Raw genomic sequence first — 17,417 nt, 5'->3', positions numbered from 1 at the left:
GTGCTCTAGTAGTAATATCCTTTTCCTCCTTAGTGGGCATAAACCCAGCTTGGTCAGGGTGGATGACATTCTGAAGGTGAGGTTGAAGTCTAGATACCAGAATCCGGTCACACAATTTTTAGGTGTATGACCAGAACCCCAATATACAGTGTGATGTTTACCCCCACTCACATGAGCCATACATTGCCCACACTCCTTATCACATGCAGATATTTGCTGAACTTTAAAGTGTGAAACACAGTCACTATAGGACTACATTTACAGCTTTTATCATCAGGTTCCTTGTTGTAATTGTTCAGATTCAGTATTACAGATTTTTCTATTTAAAAGATTTGCAAATCTTGGGTGAAAAGATTGTTAAATAGAGCCACTAGTGATTAATCTTTGGATAATTGCAAAACATGTATTTTGATAAGCTTGGGTAACATAGCCCTTATTCATTTCAAAAGTGATTTCACTGATAAATTTGGTATGTAATAATAACAAAATCATGTTTTATAATCCATAAAATACATGTAATTTAGGGTAACTCACTACTGCCTGTGTGTACCCAGCTTAACAAATTCAAAGACACAGGGGCAGATCCACAGAGCGAGTACGCCGGTGTATCTACTGATACGCCGGCGTACTTTCAAATTTCCCGCGTCGTATCGTTGTTTTGAATCCTCAAAACAAGATACGACGGCTTCTGGGTTAGATCCGACAGGTGTACGTCTTCGTACGCCTTCGGATCTAAGATGCAATTCTTCGGCGTCCGCTGGGTGGCGTTCACGACGTTTTCCGCATCGGGTATGCAAATTTGCTATTTCCGACGATCCACGAACGTACGAGCGGCCGGCGCATTTTTTTCCGGCGTCTCTAGTCGGCTTTTTCCGGCGTATAGTTAAAGCTGATATTTTGTCCCGTATAGTTAGGCCTCGTACACACGACCGAGTTTCTCGGCAAAAAACAGCAAGAAGCTTGCTGGGTTTTTTTTTTTGCCTAGGAAACCGGTCGTGTGTACACTTTTCAATGAGGAAACCATCGAGGATCTCGTCGGGCCAAAAATAAAGCATGTCTTCTTTTTCCTCAACGGGAATGGGAAAATTTGGCTCGCCGAGATCCTCGGCGGCTTCACAAGGAACTCGACGAGCAAAACGATGTGTTTCGCCCGTCGAGTTCCTGGGACGTGTGTACGAGGCTTTAGACTTGCTATGTTAAGTATGGCCGTCGTTCCCGTGTTTAATTTGAAATTTTTATTTTTATTTTTTTGCGTAAGTCGTCCGTGAATCGGAATGTACATAAGTCACTTCTAAGTTAAAAAAAATGACATTTAGCGCAATGCACGGCGGAAAATTTAGGGACGGCGCATGCGCAGTTCATTCGGCGCGGGGACGCGCTTCATTTAAATCAAACACGCCCCTAATCGCCGATTTGAATTCCGCTCCCTTACGCCGCTTGAGATACACTACGCCGCCGTAGCTTACGGCGCAAATTCTTTGGGGATTCGAACCGGCCAAAAGTAAGTTACAGCAGTGTAGCGTATCTCACATACACTGCGCCCATCTATTTCTTTGTGGATCTTCCCCACACAGTTCAATCTCCTGCAATTGTGCAGTAGGCCTCTATGTATTGGTGAACTCTTTATTCTAACGATTAAAGTTCCCCATTGTGAGTCTGGCTTTGACCCTGAGTCAAAATACTGATTGCTAAGTAAGATAACATTAAAGTGTTACTAAACCCAGGACCCTGCATTCACTATATCTGGTCTCCCACAGTACACAGAACATGGAAATGCAATTATTTTAGTAAATATAAACTGCTAAATACCTTTTCTCATGAGCAGTATATAGTATTCTTGTGACTTCTATCAGTGTCTGGATAAAGCTTGTAGGGGGAGTTTTCTGACTGTCCTATGGGACTTCAGGGCCCCTGACCCTCTGTCTGGACAGTGCTGATTGATCCTGTACTGATCACATATACTCTCACAAAGAAAAACTCTCTAGCAGTACATACGAAGCTGAGCATGTGCAGCTTGACTTCATAGACTCTGTGTTATCAGGAAATTATCAGGGGACAGTGGAAGTAGGGGAGGATCAGATCGGCCAGGATCAAACGGCCTTTATACACAACGCAGAGGATTAACCCCTTAGGTTCCACAGTGAGTATAACAAGCATGCTTTACTGCATATACAGACTAATTTTACTGTTATGGGTTTAGTAACACTTTAATATTTGTCAAATATAGGAGCTGACATACTATCAGTGTCTTCTTTGAGGAAAGCTTTTGCAGGTAATATTTTGGGAAATAGCTTTTTTGGTATTGCTGAATTTACAATTCTGCACATAAAGACTATTTTGTTTTACTGCACAGACTTTTAGAATATTAGCATTGTAGAAATCTGTGGTTCCAACCTTCTCTGTAGCGCAGTATATTAGCAAATTACCTTTAATAATGTAAAGCATGCAGCAATGATGATGTATATAAGGTAGAGTCCCACAGCAGTGTATCAACTGGCTTCCATTGGTTAGTGCACTTTGTTTATTAAAATTGCTGTGTGTGTGACCTTACCATGTGAGTTTGCTGATTGTGGCAACACTGTTACTAAAGCACAAGATATGAGTGCTGAAGACAGTTTTATTTCCATGTAACACTTGTGTACGTGTTTATCCAGTGTGTTTCATTAGTGGGCAAGGCTCAAGCATATACATAACCATTCACAATCATTTGTGGCTTTAAATGATGAAAAAGACTTGAGCGTTTTTGGTAATAAAGCAGTATAGGCATAAGCTACAGAACAAACAGGAGAACTAATAAAAAATGATATGTGCCTAGCAAAACATGATAACAAATTTCAAGTGGGAAAACTCCTTAGCTTACATTTTATATATACTGAGTCATTGTGCCACAATAGAATTCCAGTCAGGTCAGGGGAGACTGCCAGGTCCCAGTGCTAGATTGTGTACGCCTCAGCAGATCCTCTAACCACCTGTGGATATCAGTTGGCGATGTGTAAATAATGTAGATAGCCAATGTTCTTTGGCATTCTAGATGGTGGAAATGAAAGCAAAATATGTTTTAACTGCATTTTCTTTTTGTTGATTGTGCTGTTGACCTTAAACTGTCACTGTTCTCTGTGAAGAGTATTGAAGTGTATTTTTTTATATGATGCATAGAGCAGCCAGAGGATGCTAAGCAAGTTAAAGCGGGAGTTCACCCCAAAAAATTTTTCTAACATTAGATTGAGGCTAATTTTGCTAAGCGGAATCGGGTGTTTTTTTTTAAATCAATGCAGTACTTACCGTTTTGGAGATCGATGTTCTCCGTGGCTTCCGGGTATGATCTTCGGGACTGGGCGTTCCTATTTGATTGACAGCCTTCCGACGGTCGCATACAGCGCATCACCAGTTGCCGAAGGTCGGTGCGGCTCTATACGGCGCCTGCGCACCGACGTTCGGCTACTTTCGGGAACTCGTGACACCCTGTATGCGACCGTCGGAAGGCTGTCAATCAAATAGGAATGCCCAGTCCCGCAGCCCATACCCGGAAGACGCGGAGAACACCGATCTCTAAAACGGTAAGTACTGCATTGATTAAAAAAAAAAAAAAAACACCCGATTCTGATTAGTAAAATTAGCCTCAATCTAATGTTAAAAATTATTTTTTTGGGTGAACCTCCACTTTAAGAAGCCTAAAGAACTGCCCTTCTGACCCCATAAAATGTTTGTGGTCTTAGAAGCTACCTAGGGAAACACAATATGGTGTGAACTGTAGAGGGGTCTTTTCCTCACCTTGTTACCTATTAGGAAACTCTACTGGACATGAAGAACGACGCTGAGATTTTCAGCTCCTTTATGCGATTTCCACATAATATATAAATGATCAAAACAGTTCTCATCCATGTATTTCCCGAATCAAATAATTAATTTCCCAAAATAAATAATTAAAAACCTATGGTTCCTATTTCTTCAGCAGACGTATATAAATAAGGAAGAGGGATTCATCATCTAAACCAGGGGTCTCCAAACTTTTCAAACCAAGGGCCAGTTTATTGTCCTTTAGACTTTAGGAGGGCCGGATTGTGGCCAGTGGGGGGCAGAAAATGTCATGGGCCCAGCATCAGTGAGAATAAATATGGCCTTAAAGGTTGGTGATCAGTAGAAGGAGAAGTAGTGCCCCTATTAGTAGGAGGAATAGTATCCCATCATTGGTATCAGTGGAAAAAATAGTGCCCCCTTGTTGGTGTCAGTGGGAGGAATAGTGCCCTAAGGGCTGGATAAAGGCTAGGAAAGGGCCACATCTGGCCCTCGGGCCGCAGTATGGAGACCCCTGATCTAAACAGATCACTTTTTGACAAGGGAAAAATAAGATTCAGATATTGATTCTGTTGTCCAGATCCTTTACACAAATTACTCACAAATAGCTGTACAAACAAATATTTTAGGAATTTAGCAAATGTGTTCTTTTAATGTCAACCTAGCCAGCCCTGATTTGAAAGCCAAAAATCGTAACGACTTTTTATGATGAAACTTTTATTTAAATGGAGTCAACTTGGTCATTGGAGTTTGTAATGTGTGTACTGGAAATTGATTGCCAGACTTGTGCAAGTGTTTATCTTGCATCAGAGTAGATATTTACAAATGTTGAGAGGCCTAATACTAGATCCGGGGATGTCTTTTTTTAGTTGCTTCCCTCTTTAAAGTGCCAATAATTAAATAATTTTTTTATTTTTTTATTCTCTTACCACAGACTAATGGCGCGTACACACGGTCGGAATTTCCAACAACAAATGTTCGATGTGAGCTTGTTTCCACAAATTCTGACCGTGTGTACGCTCCATAGGACATTTGCTGTCGGAATTTCCGACAACAAAAATTTGAGAGCTGGTTCTTAAGTTGTTGTCGGAAATTCCGACCATGTGTACACAACTCAACGCACAAAAATTCTACGCATGCTCTGAATCAATTTGACGCATGCTCGGAATCATTGAACTTAATTTTTCTCGGCTCGTCCTGATGTATGTCACCGCGTTTTTGACGTTCGCAATTTCCGACAACATTTATGTGACCGTGTGTATGAAAGACAAGTTTGAGTGAACATCCGTCGAAAAAAAATCCATGGTTTTGATGTCGGAATGTCCAATCATGTGTACATAAGCGGCATAAGCGTGGAAAGCAGCAGGTGTGTTAACACTAAAAATAATTTGGTGGTCACACTCTTTTGTGCACACCATGGAAATAATAAACATTTGCCATACAATGAAATTATCAGTATCAAGAACTGTATAGCACAGAATTAAAGAATGTCTATCATAGTAAAAAAAAAAAGCGAAAACCAATAACACTAATGCCCTAATTGGTGGTCATCTTTGGATATTTTAACCAACAGTTTCTACTAGTTAATGGTTCCCAATCTAGTGTGTCTCCCATGCTCCAGTAAGGAGTTTGTATTTGCATAGGAATGAGCACAAAATAGGAACCTGGGCAGCGCCCAAAGCTTGTAATATTAAGGCTCAGATTTTTTGACCACCACTGATTGTTGTAATTATACTAGAAAATCGTGCAGCAAGTGATCATATAATTCCATTTTATTCCAATCGGGGGAATCCAAACTGAAGGTCAAAATGCCAGTTCCACCTTTGTTGTGGCTTCCCTCATTAGAATACAGTGTGAGTCTTTATCTCAAACCTGACACAGTGTAATGTTATTGAAGAGGAGGAGAAAGGGAAAATTATGGTGGGGGGGGGGGGGGGCTGAAAAAGAAGAGGTAAGGGACCACTCTGTGAAATATCCTTGCACAGAGCAGGTACAGTGCTTTGAAATTGTCCACATTTTATGTTACAACCAAACACGTAAATGTATTTTATTGGGATTTATGTGATAGACCAACACAAAGTGGCACATAATTGTGAAGTGAAAGGAAAATGATAAATGGTTTTCACATTTTTTAACAAATACATATCTGAAAAGTGTGGCGTGCATTTGTATTCAACCGCCTTTACTCTGATACTCCTAACTAAAATTTAGAGAAACCAATTGCCTTCAAAATAGAGTCCACCTGTGTGTAATTTAATCGCAGTAGAAATACAGCTGTTCTGTGAAGCCCTTAGAGGTTTGTTAGAGAACCTTAGTGAACACACAGTATCATGAAGACCAAGGAACACACCATACAGGTCAGGGATAAAGTTGTGGAGAAGTTTAAAGCAGGGTTAGGTTATAAAAAAATATCCCAAGCTTTGAACATCTCACAGAACACTGTTCAATCTGTAATCCGAAAATGGAAAGAGATTGGCAAAACTGAAAACCTACCAAGACATGGCAGTCCACCTAAACTGACAAGCCGGACAAGGAAAGCATTCATCAGAGAAGCAGCCAAGAGGCCCATGGTAACTCTGGAGGAGCTGCAGAGATCCACAGCTTAGGTGGGAGAATCTGTCCACAGGACAACTATTAGTTGTGAATGCCACAAATCTGGCCTTTATGGAAGAGAGGCAAGAAGAAAGCCATTGTTGAAAGAAAGCCATAAGAAGTCCCGTTTGCAGTTTGCAAGAAGCCATATGGGGGACACAGTAAACGCGGAAGAAGGTGGAAGAAGAACTTTTTGACCTAAACGCAAAATGTTCACCTTCCAGCAGGACAAAGACCCTAAACATACAGCCAGAGCTACAATGGAATGATTTAGATCAAAGCATATTCATGTGTTAGAATGGCCCAGTCACAGTCCAGACCTAAATCCAAATGTGAATCTGTGGCAAGACTTTAAGATTGGGCAAAAATGTCACTCTCTAGATGTGTAAAGCTGGTAGAGCCATCCCCAAAAAGACTTGCAGCTGTAATTGCAGTGAAAGGTGTGTAGCGCTACCCCTGAAGGAGCTGCTGATTGATTTGGGATCTACTCTCTCTTGGCTCAACTCACCCCTATTTAATTGTCTCAAACCCTTCCTTGACACATCAGAAGTCTGGAGAATAAGATATTGTAACCCCTGCTGGGCTGGGGTCACAATAGCAGGCATACAATAGACAGTGACAATGTAGCAATAGAGTTACCTGCAGTTAGGGACGATCCCTCCAGACGAGAAAAATACACTCCACACAGTGAATATATTTAAATATTAGAGAGATAAGTTTACTGTTTAGAAACTCAAGAAAGGCAAACATAAGTCTGAAACATAAACACCACTGGCAAATAATGACTTAATCTGACTCGCAAGGGCCCTTGCAAGAATCAGCAATTAATGTAAGCAAAAGAGAGTTGAACCTATGAATGGTACCATTCATCTAATCTAATAGCAGGCAGTCTATGCTCGCGAGCGCACTCTAGCGGGCAGTTCTACAGAACAGTTAATATACACGTTGCGGCCGGTTGGTGCACGTTTAAATTGTAATCCACAGGTAACAATCGGGGAAAAGAACTCATGCTGCGTACACACGGTCGTTTTTTGTGATGAAAAAAAACGACATTTTTAAAAACGTCATTTAAAATGACTGTGTGTGGGGAAAACGTTGTTTTATGTCTTCTGAAAAATGACAATTTTTTTTTCGAACATGCTTCAATTCTTTATGTCGTTTTTCAAAACGTCATTTTTTGTGTCATTTTAAATGATAGTGTGTGGGTAAAACGACGTATAAAACAACGTTTTTAAACCTGCGCATGCTCAGAAGCAAGTTATGACGCGAGCTTGAATGGAACAGAGTGCCGTCGTATGTGCTGAACGTAACCGCGCTTTGCTAGAGCATTTTGAAAAAACGATGGTGTGTAGGCAACGCCGTTTTTTAAAATGAAGTTTGAAAAACGTTGTTTTGTTTCATAATAAAAAACTTTGTTTTATTTCATCACAAAAAACGACCGTGTGTACGCGGCATAAGTAACAAAATGTCTAGGATAGCTGAAGGTTGGTGGATTAACCGCTAGTCAGCGTCAACCACTTCTGTGTAACACTGGAACAGTTAAAAAGTGCCGGCTAGTGTCTGTGGCCTGTGAGATGGCACTAGTTGTCTGTACTAAACAGAGAGTCTGAAGTTGAGCATGTGCTCTCTCACCCGACAGGCCTATCTGCCTGAGTTCTCCTCAGAAAAGGGCACGCTGGCAAACACCGCTCCACGGCACAAAGGATCCCGGACGGGGGGTTGCTCCACTGTTTCAGTTGTCAGCTGGGCTGCCTCCTCAATCTCTAGGAACACGGGCCGGATGCTGGAGTCTTACTTCCATCTGGATGGCTGGTCTCTCGGTGGATAGGCCCAGGCTTCTGGCCTAACAGCACGGCTGTACTCTGTCAGCAGCTCCGCAGAGGAGAGAAGTGCAGGTCCCGAGAGAGCGAGATCAGCCACGCTCTTTCCTTAAATTACTTCCCCCATAAGTGTGCGGAGGTGTCACATGTTCCAATAACACAGGGCATTGTGGGAAGTGTAGTCTGTTTCTCCTACGAGTCAATGGAGTACATATCTCCTGCTACTTGCATTCCCACAATGCATAACTTTCTTAAGGGTATCTTACATATTTACAAAAAAATGTATATAGTTCCAGCGTGAATGACCTGTCGTAAGACTCTGACAGGATGACCCCGCTACAGGTGGTTATACAAAGTATTGATTTAAGGGGGCTGCATACAAATCCACGCCACACTTTTCACATATTTGTTTGTAAAAAAAAATGAAAACCATTTATCATTTTCCTTTTACTTCACAATTATGTGTCACGTTGTGTTGGTCTATCACATAAAATCCCAATAAAATATATTTATGTTTTTGGCTGTAACATGACAAAATGTGGAAAATTTCAAGGGACATGAATACTTTTTCAGGACACTGTAAGTATAACATGTTTATTATTATCTATTAAAAAGACTTTAAAGTGGTACTAAAAGCTGACGTTTGTTTACCAATACTTACCTGAGCCCAATCTCCATGCAGCGATGTGCATGAGAGCAGCTGCGTCACATTTCTCTGCCTCCTCATCCATTCCTGCTGCTGTCAATCACAGCCATTAAGGAGGTAGCGGGGGTGGGTCTGAGCCCCATTCTGTGTGCCTTATGGACACACAGAGCAGGGCTCAGGAGTTAGCATGCACAAGTGCCCCCATATCAAGTGGCTTGCTATGGGGGCATTCAGCAGGGAGAAGGAGCCAGGAGCGCCGGCGAGGAACCTTTTTATTTATTTTTGTTTTTTGTTCTTCACTGTGTTTTTATTCTTTGTATATTTATTTATAATTATGTTTTGTTTGTATGTAGCACCGTGGCCCTGTGAGATATGACATTTCGTTCTACTGTACGTCCTTACGTGTAGTAGAATGACAATAAAGCTTGACTTGACTTGAGAAGAGGAGGACCAGGGCTGCTCTGTGCAAAACCATTGGACAGAGTAGGTAAGTATAACATGTTTGTTATTTTCTTATACCTTTCCCTATACAAAATATGCTAGAATTGTTTAACCAAGCAACTTTGTAAATGTTGCTTTTTTTATCTTTCCATTTTAGCTTTAGGCATGTAACAACAGTGTCTGCGGTGTCTTTAGAGATTTGTCACCCTAATGAAGTCTGTGTGCACCATTCTTAAGCCATAATAATATTCTTTTGCTATGCATAGGTTACCATAACTCATGCACTCTGTATAGTTCTAGAAGAGGGGGGTTGTCACCACATTGGCTTCCTCGGTCATTTTTAGACATCCAGACTATGTGTCACCACTAATAATGACAGGCTCTAGAAGGTCAGAAGTACTGTGGTTATATGTGGATAAGTGTGACAAGAATGCTTTGGAAAGAAAATAGAAAAAGTTCATATAAGTAACCTTAGCTTTGGAAGTAGAAAACTGTTAAACGCGTAGAAACTAGAAAACATAAACACTGGTATCCCTGATATTTTAAATCAGGAATTTTAAATAAAATGTCACCAAACTGATTTGAAGCTACGAGGGAGGGTAGTTAAAAGGAAGCTGCATATAATAGATTAAAAATTAACAAATACTTCAGTTGTTTTGGTTCACTTAACACTCTGTTTCCAAATTTCACAATTTCAACCCTAAATATAACCAAGGTCAATACACCTCCAAATACTCACGTAGCATGCAATGTTATCATATGTTGTTTTTTTTCCGAAAAACCTGTTTGCAGTACCTACTGTACTTTGTAGGATCTTTCTATTATTGAAGGCTTAGTACACATTAACTTATGCAGAATTGAGAAGAATCCAAAGCTGGCCATACACTACAGCAGGGGTGTGAAAATCAATTTCATTGTGGGACACATCAGCATTATGATTGCCCTCAAAAGGGCCGGTTGATTCTGTAAGATTAGATGTCCAGCGCATCCCCTCCCCTTACATTAGATGTCAAGAGCCACCCCACCATCAGAAGTTGAGTCCCCCACTCTCCCTTACATCACAGTGTACCCACTTTCCTTATGCTGCTGCCGGGAAGAAGCTGGATGTTTGCTTGAAAGCAGAAAGTAAGGGTCTGGAGGAGGACCAGAGGTTGGCTGGGGGTGCGAGGGCCACATGAAATGGCCTAGAGGGCTGGATTCGGTCTGCGAGCCTTTTGTTTGACACCTGTGCACTACAGGATTTTCAAACAAAATAAAATTCATATGAAAATTCTCATTTCATGACATGTGGGTATCTTTTTTTTTAATTAATAAATACATTTGTTTATGAATCTGCTGCACTATAGTCTTTGCTTTGATGTATCTTTTATGCCAGTCCCTCTTTTTTATATACATGCCTTACCCACAGATAATCCTACACTTTAGCACAATATGCTATGATTTAATATTTCTAATTCTCTTTAACTACACAGGGCTAACCCATTGGGGGCACTCTGCAGGCACCGGCTCCCCTGATCCTCGGAGGGCGTCCACTGTGCGGCTCCTTGCAACCCCCCTGGGGTCTGTTTTGGTTTCCCTCTCTCCCCCCTGGGGTTGTGGGTGGCGCTCCCTTCGGATTTTCTAACGGCTCTGCACATCTCTGGTCATTACAAAACTCACTTCATTCGTTAACGGTAAACCTTTTTCTTTGGTCAATTTATGTGATTTATATTTATACTTTTTTGATCGCAAATTTATGTTATGTATATTTTTGTAGAATCAACCATCCCCCTGAAGAGACCACTTAGAGGTCGAAACGCATCGGGGAACGCACATCACACAGCATAAAGCAATGTTGTATACATTTGTCCAATATTGTGGAATATGTATTGTATCACCTGATCCGGAAAGGGTTTTCTTTTAATTGTTATTGCATTTAAAATGTTTGTTATTGACAACCATAAAATAAACCATGTTTTATTATATTACATTTGTTACACTTTTATACTATTGCTGTCCAAAGCCCCGTGGGGTAAATTCCTTTTTCTACATGATGTATCTTTTATGGGGATGCTATAAACCATACAGTGGAGACTGGTAAATTGGAGAAAAGGGAAGATTATATGTGCTTCCTTGCCCTGGCAAGTGAGGGCAAATATTTTTGGATATGAGTATATTGACACGTGGGTTGTAGTACTTGGTGAGAGCAACACATGGTGTTTGTGGGATTGTTGCACTTGATGATCACAAATAAATGTAAGCACAACTGCTTATTTATATATACTTTGGGTTTAGTATACTAAATTAGTATTATTTTTTTGGGGGGTAATAACTGTGGAAAAAAATAGAAGCGATGAACACTGGAGTCTAAGTAATAGATCTGAGAGTTGCAATATGTGTAATGTTGCCCAGGACCTTAGGGCAACACAGTTTGGTAGGAGTATATTGGTTTAGGGGATAAGGCACTTGGTGGAGAAACCACATGGGGAAGAGAAACTGTTGCACTGTATTGATACAATAAATGTCAGCAATGCTGATAAGGCAATACATGCCTTATCAGTACATTGTGGTTTCCTTTAGAACATATTATACCATATGGTTTTATTTCTTTTTTCTTTCTGGTATAACTTCTGGAGGAGAAGAGCACAGTGTGAAAGCAAGAAAACACAGATACCTGTATAGCACCCTCCTAGTTAGGTTGCTAAGAAGATAGGCAAATCCTGGGCTAACCCCACCCACAGCAGTTCTCCTGGTTGAAGCTAATCTCCATGAAGGTCCGAGCTGTGGTATAGCTGAGGGGTATATTCCTAAATACCCACGTTTGAAGCTAGTCAAGAGAACACTCCTCCAAGGACCTGGTCTGGAGAGCTCACTGAAGAGTGCCTTGGTGGAAGTTAGGAGCTTGGCTGTACTGTGGCATTGTGAGCATTAACCTTTCCCTCACTGAAGAGTGTCTGGTGGATACTGGAAGGAGGCATGGTTCCGTTACAGCAGCTCCTACAGGGGTAGCACTACACCTGGATTATGATATGACATGCATTAAAGGGGTTGTAAAGGAATTTTTTTTTTCATAATAAGTATCCTTTACCTGCAGACATTCCTCTTTTCACTTCCTCATTGTTCGTTTTTTGCTCAGAAGTTGTTCTATTTCTTCTCTGTTCTGTTCACTTCCTGCTTCTCTGATTTTACTCACCACCGTGATGGAAGGCTTTACTGCGGTGGTGAGTAACGTGCTCACCCCCTCCTGGGAAGTACATCTGTGCGGCAGGACGCTCTCTACGTGTTAGAGACTTCAAGGAGGTGTGAATTACTGGGCGTGCCGCAATTCATACTGGGAAATGTAGTTCTTACATGAACAAACGATGCAAACCAGGAAGTGAATGAGAGAACAGAAACTAGAATGCCGGAGGTGATATAGATGAAGGAATTTAATAGGTATTTACTCGTTTTTTAACAGAATCATTACACTATTCTGTCTGTCTACCTTGCAGACATTAATTTTAGGCAAACATTTTTTTTCCTTTAGTGACCCTTAAAGGGTCACAAGTTTTGTTGAGAATTTGAGATTTTTTTAAAGAAAGAATAGGACTGATGATATGGGACTGTATTTTTTATGTAATATTAAAAAGCTGGTTTACCTGTTGTAACGGTCACCACCGTTTACGATATTCCCATTCCATCAGCCACGACAGCTTATCTGACACTCCAACCATCCAACAGACACGATCCATATCAATTCTCCAGAAAGACGAGACAAGCTCCGTTCTCTGAGTGTATGAACACTTTTAATGGTAACTTAGCTTTCTTATATACAGTTTTAGAAACCAAGTGAACAATGAATCAACTCCACCCAAGAGGGCACTTTAATACACACTCTTAGACAATGACATTCAGTTGAGTTAATTATCCCCAGACGACCGGACTCCGATAATAAGTGATTCACCTGCATAATACACATTTCTATATGAAATTCCTATAGAAAGGGGAGCATGGCTGAGAAATTAGAAGCATTAAATCTGGAGGAAAAATAAAGGAACACTAGTGTGGAGAGCCAGCGGATAGGTAAAAACTTGATCCTTCTTATGGTATAGTTAGGTATTATGTGCTCAGGTGCTCTTTTCTTTCTATACAGAGAACATATACTCCCCCCCCCCATTTTCTCTTGCTTACTTTGTCTGATCTCCCACATTTACATTACTCCTTTTTTAAAACTCCCCAATCTTGAATACATCTGTACGAAAATTGAAAAAATTGCAAAGTCACAATTTTATATAACCTCAGCTGACTAGTCCTGCTTGAGCAAAAAGACACAGAAACACATACATTAATGGTACTCATCCATTGTTTAATTTGCAAACCTGAATATGACTTTGTCTCATTTTGGCCCTTTGGGCAATTCTGTTAAAGTGTTTACAAGTACTGCATGGTCTCTGGTATTTTAAAATAAAAAAAAGGAGCACGGACTTCTGGAAAACAAATGTGCTATTGATATCCTGGAGGATACCAGGGGGGTGGCGATAGACCCCATAATTTGCTGAAATGATGAGGCACTGGGGAATTAATGGTTTCATATTTAAAAAAATAAAAGAAATAAACAGGAAATTTGAAGTACAATCATTAATTAGTTCACTGATACTTTACTTAAAGTGGACCCACTGCATTCTCTCTTCTGCCCTGTGTAAGTATATATAACCAAATACAACTTCTCCGTCTACTTATGTAATTATAACAGTACTACTGTTGAAAACAAGGGCCCAGATCCACAAAGAAGTTACGTCGGCGTATCTTATGATACGCCGCGTAACTTCTAGGATGCGCCAGCGTATCTTTGTTTTGTATCCACAAAACAAGATACGCCTAAATGTGGGCTAGATCCGACTGATGTACGTCTTAGTATGCCGTTGGATCTTAGGTGCAAATTTTACGCTGGCCGCTAGGTGGTGCTTCCGTTGATTTCCGCGTAGAGTATGCAAATTAGCTAGATATGCCGATTCTCAGAGCGTATGTCCGCCCGGCGCATTTTTTACGTCGTTTACGTAAGGCTTTTTTCGGCGTAACGTTACCCCTGCCTCATGAGGCGTACGCAATGTTAAATATGGACGTCGGGACAGCGTACAATTTCCCGTCGTTTACGTAAAACGTTCGCGAATAGGGCTTTGTGTAAATTACGTTCACGTCAAAAGCATTGACCATTTGCGACGTGATTTCGAGCATGCACACTGGGATACCCCCACGGACGGCGCATGCACCGTGGGGTCAAGATGTATTAACATAAAACACGCCCACATCTTAGTTATTTGAATTTTGCGCCCTTACGCAGACACATTTATACTACGCCGCCGTAAATTACGGCACAAATTCTTTCTGGATATGGAAACTACGCTCTAAGTTACGGTGGCGTAGTGTATCTGAGATACGCTACCCTGCCTAAAGATAGGCAGATCTTTGTGGATCTGGCCCTAGGTTTTTAAAAAAATCACATATGTATAATATTTACATAAAATTGACTTGTGGCCACCCAAAAAAAATTCAGGTGTCTGCATACCAACTTTGTTGTCCCCTTAAATAGCTGGGGTCGAGAAACTTGGGGTGCATAGTAACCAACTTTCATGGTTGCTGGCATTTTTTTAACTCCCCATTCCCAGTGGTGTCTTTGGTTGGGTCTAGTGACAGCACAAGTCTTTTTTGCTCTCTTTTTCCTCCGCTGATGGGCAGATCCAAAATTCTGCAGACCAATTATGTGCAATCTTCTATGAGTCAAGGGCAGGAGGCAGAGCCTTGAAGCCTTGAGCTTACAGGAAGTGGGTTAAATGAGTATCATTCAACCTGGAAGATGTGTGATGCTGGATTAGTGAATCTGCATCGGACAGCACAGAGAACAGCCGAGTATATCAACCAGAGATTGTTTTTATTATTAGGCACTGCTGGGGGAGCAAATATCCGTTTTTTTTTTACACAAAATTGAATTGAGTGCTTCTTTACCTGCCCAAAGATTTGTTTTTCTGTCTGTCCAGTCAAGATTTGCACAGCACTGTCACACAGCACAGCCAGGTGGATGAACAGTTTTCTCTGTTATAACTATAGACTGTAGAAGGATTACCATGGTCCCCCCCCCCAGCTTACTGACTGGACAGTGACAGAGCAGCAGCAGACTGATGAGGTCATCCCTCTGCATATTCCGTTTACTTCTCCGCTAAGCATGTTCCTTGTTAAAATATTTGCATGCATCTCCCCTCATTGTCTCCCAGTCTTACCTCTAAAGAGGCTGGTATCAAGTCAAAGTAAGCCCCATTCACGCGGGACGTACTAAAACATATGCCTGTGCAGGATTGTGTTCCATGCATCCCTGTGCAGAGAGTCCCACTGATGTCAATTGGGATGCAGTGGCTGCAAGGGCATGGCCACTGCACTCAATATGACATCCGTGTTGATACAGGATGCATGAGGGATACAAACCTGCACCCACCTGGATGTCATTTTGGATGCATCGGCCGTGTCTATGCAGCCACCGTACTCTGATTGGCATCATTGGGACTGTCTACATGGGAATGCTTGGAACACCTGTGCATCCCAGTGCGAGTAAAGCTGTCTCTGCATGGGTGTACACTAGTAAACCCCAAGTTAATGAGGTGTTAAGGATATGAAGCTGCATTTATTTGCGTATTTTATATCTACCTGGAGTTCAGCTTTATCTATCCATCGAACAGAATCCAACATACTGATTTATATCAGCAGGGCTTATGTTTTCCAGAAACCTAGGATTAATCTCAGACCCCCTTCCTCAGTACATGTATCCTCAAATTTGCTTTTCCGTAAAATTTTGCTGCAGTTCAGAACATGCACTTACAAGCTGGAAAGCATAATATGTGGTCATATAGCTAGATTCACAAAGAGTTAAGCCGGCGTATCAGTAGATACGCCGTCATAACTCTGAATCTAAGCCGTCGTACATTTAAGTGTATTCTCAAATTGAGATACACTTCAATGTAGCTAAGATACGACAGCCTGCGCCGTCGTATCTTAGCTGTCTAGTTCCGCCGGCCGCTAGGGGCGTGAACGCTGATTTACGCCTAGAATGCGTAAATCAGCGAGATACGCCTATTCACGAACCTACGCTTGCCAGTCGCAGTAAAGATACGCCGTTTACGTAAAGCGTTTTCAGGCGTAAAGTTAGTCGAACAAATAGCTGGCCTAGCCAATGTTAAGTATGGACGTCGTTCCCGCGTCGAATTTTGAAAATTTTACATCGTTTGCGTAAGTCGTCCGTGAATGGGGCTGGACGGAATTTACGTTCACATTGAAACCAACAAGTCCTTGCGGTGTACTTTGGAGCAATGCACACTGGGATATGTCCACGGACGGCGCATGCGCCGTTCGTTAAAAACGTCAATCACGTCGGGTCATGGTTTATTTACATAAAACACACCCACCTCTTCACAATTTGAATTTGGTGCGCTTACGCCGGCCCATTTACGCTACGCCGCTGTAACTTAGGAGGCAAGTGCTTTGTGAATACAGCACTTGCCTCTCTGACTTACAGTGGCGTAGCCTAAATGCGATACGCTACGCCTGCACAAAGATAAGCCAGTCTTTCTGAATCTGGCTAATAGAGTGGCACTCAAATTAGGAATTTTACTGAGAAGAAAATAACTATTTTGCTTTTTATTGTCATATCTTACCATTATATCAAATTGCGGTATAATAAAATTAGAAAATAGTGTATACTGTACTTGTATTTAGTTGCTAGGAGTAAAGTATTTTTACATAGAGCACACTAGCATTTGTGTATGTATAGTATTTACTACAGCATACGGTTGATGATATACTGCCATCATGTGTTCATTTTATCTCAGTGCATTTTTCCTGAGAAGGATTTTCACACTTTGGCCATGTAAGATAATAAGAAAAATAATATAATAATTAAGAAAAGAAGACTAGAGGAGGATGCCATCTGTGTACTACTAAAGCCCCATACACACGATCGGACCTTTGTCCGACCAAACTCACATCGGAAAAGAGAACATGTTCTCTATCTAAACTCTGCTGGAATTCATCTGAATATCCAATCGAAAAACTCAGATGGGCATACACACGGTCGGAATTTCCGATGGAAAAAGTCCGTCTGACCCTTTCAATCGGAAATT

The 17,417-nt window shown here is 41.2% G+C and overlaps 1 long non-coding RNA gene across 1 annotated transcript; it reads left to right on the top strand.

The window, feature by feature from the left end:
• Window positions 1–10,669: 10,669 nt before the first annotated feature.
• LOC120910692 lies at window positions 10,670–11,261 on the top strand. Its single transcript, XR_005741536.1, has 2 exons — window positions 10,670–10,967; window positions 11,051–11,261. It is a non-coding gene; the product is annotated as an uncharacterized LOC120910692 (long non-coding RNA).
• Window positions 11,262–17,417: the final 6,156 nt, after the last annotated feature.

Source organism: Rana temporaria, chromosome 8 (assembly GCF_905171775.1).
Source record: "Rana temporaria chromosome 8, aRanTem1.1, whole genome shotgun sequence".
NCBI classification, from domain to species: Eukaryota; Metazoa; Chordata; class Amphibia; order Anura; family Ranidae; genus Rana; species Rana temporaria.
Note: the sequence above shows the minus strand (reverse complement) of the source record. Positions and strands in the feature narration are given on the sequence as shown.